At 42.3% G+C, this 1,635-nt stretch overlaps 1 pseudogene; it reads right to left on the bottom strand.

Moving 5' to 3' along the window:
- Nucleotides 1-911: 911 nt before the first annotated feature.
- On the bottom strand, nt 912-1,386 carry LOC119055266 (nuclear transport factor 2-like; annotated as a pseudogene).
- Between the last annotated feature and the right edge of the window lie 249 nt (nt 1,387-1,635).

The raw sequence follows: 1,635 nt of genomic DNA, 5'->3' as shown, positions 1-1,635 counted from the left end.
TAACTGTCTTTTTCTTCCTGCTTATAAGATTCTGTCTTTGTCTTTAACATTTTTTTAGATTTTATTTATTTATTTTTAGACAAACAGGAAAAGAGGGAGAAAGAGAGGGAGAGAGACATCAGTGTGTGGTTGCCTCTTGTGCTCCCTCACTAGGAAACACAGCCTGCTACCCAGGCATGTGCCCTAACTAGGAATTGAACCCATGACCCTTTGCTTCCCAGGCCCATGCTCAATCTACTGAGCTACACTGGCCAAGACTGTCTTTAACATTTTGCTTTTTAATTATGATGTGCCTTGGTGTGGGTCTCTTTGGGTTCATCTTGTTTGGAACTTTCTGTGCCTCCTGGACTTGTATGTCTGTTTTCTAACCAAGTTGGGCAAATTTTCTGTCATTTTTTCAAATAGGTTTTCAGTTGCCTGGGCTCTCTCTTCTCCTTCAGGCACTCCCATGACATGAATGTTGGTATGTTTGAGGTTGTCCCAGAGGCTCTTTATACTCTCCTCATTTTCTTGGATTCTTTTTTCTTTTTGTTGTCTGGTTGTTTTTTGCTTCTTTATATTCCAAACTTTTGATTTAATTTTCAGCTTTATCTACTGTTGGTTTTCTGTACATTGTCCTCTTACTTTTTTGTTAAGAAAACTTTTGTGGTTTTATTGCATCACAAGGCATCGAAACATCTGAACAAGCCAGTATCTCAGTGGTTTATTGAAAGCAGCCCCAGCTGCTTTCTCCTTCACTTCTTCTTTGAGTTACTAGAGCAACTTGTCAGTAGATTAAAAAAAAAAAGACTATCTTTGGGCTGATACAACACAAACTTCTCCTGTTGAATGTAACTAATCTAGTGTCCAAACATCATATACAATACCTAGATAGCAGCGACACTCTGTGCCCAGTCCCACCACAGCCCTGCTCATTTGTGTATGGTATTCGGAGCATGTGGAGGAGTGCGAATAGTTATCGGGAGGAGGAGGGAGAAGGAAACGGCACGAGTGCCTGGCTGGGAGGAGTTGTGCAGGGCAAGCCGGAACATGTCATTGCTGTAAACCCAAGCATCACTGATGTTCTTTAATGGGAACATCTGCAGGAACCCAATGATGGGGTCTTCATTGGCTTTACACTGGCCCACAACCACGCTGATGATGCAGCTACCTGGCTGGCATGGGCAGATGGTCCTATGCCACGATGCTGTGCTGGATTTTCTAGAATGGAAGGCTGAACAACTTCTCCACAGTGGCAGCTTTCCAATGGAATTGCTGTCCTTCCCCTGCAAGGCATGAAGTGTCCATGTAAAGTGCACCTAGTTGGGTTCTGTCGTTATTAAATAACTGAAAGTAATGTTGAATGAAGATGGATCTAATTTGCTCTCAAACTGTCTTGTCTCCCATTCTGAAGCATCACCTGGCCTTGCTGAGACTCAAGGGGCTGGCACTATGGTGGCAGCAGAGACGGCAATACAGTGTGGTCTCTCAGTAAATTATTCTTCCTTTCAGTTAATGTATCCTTCATTTCTAACTAGTCCTTTTTTAAGCTGTTGAGGTTCCCACTAAGTTCACTGAGCCTCCTTATAATCAGTGTTTTGAACTCTGCATCTTGTATATTGTCTCTATTTTGTTTAGTTCTTTCTCTTGAGTTTT

This window comes from Artibeus jamaicensis, unplaced genomic scaffold (assembly GCF_021234435.1).
Source record: "Artibeus jamaicensis isolate MK-2021 breed Jamaican fruit bat unplaced genomic scaffold, CSHL_Jam_final contig_391, whole genome shotgun sequence".
Lineage (NCBI taxonomy): Eukaryota > Metazoa > Chordata > Mammalia > Chiroptera > Phyllostomidae > Artibeus > Artibeus jamaicensis.
The sequence above is the reverse complement of the archived record's forward strand: the minus strand, read 5'-3'. Positions and strand labels throughout refer to the sequence as shown.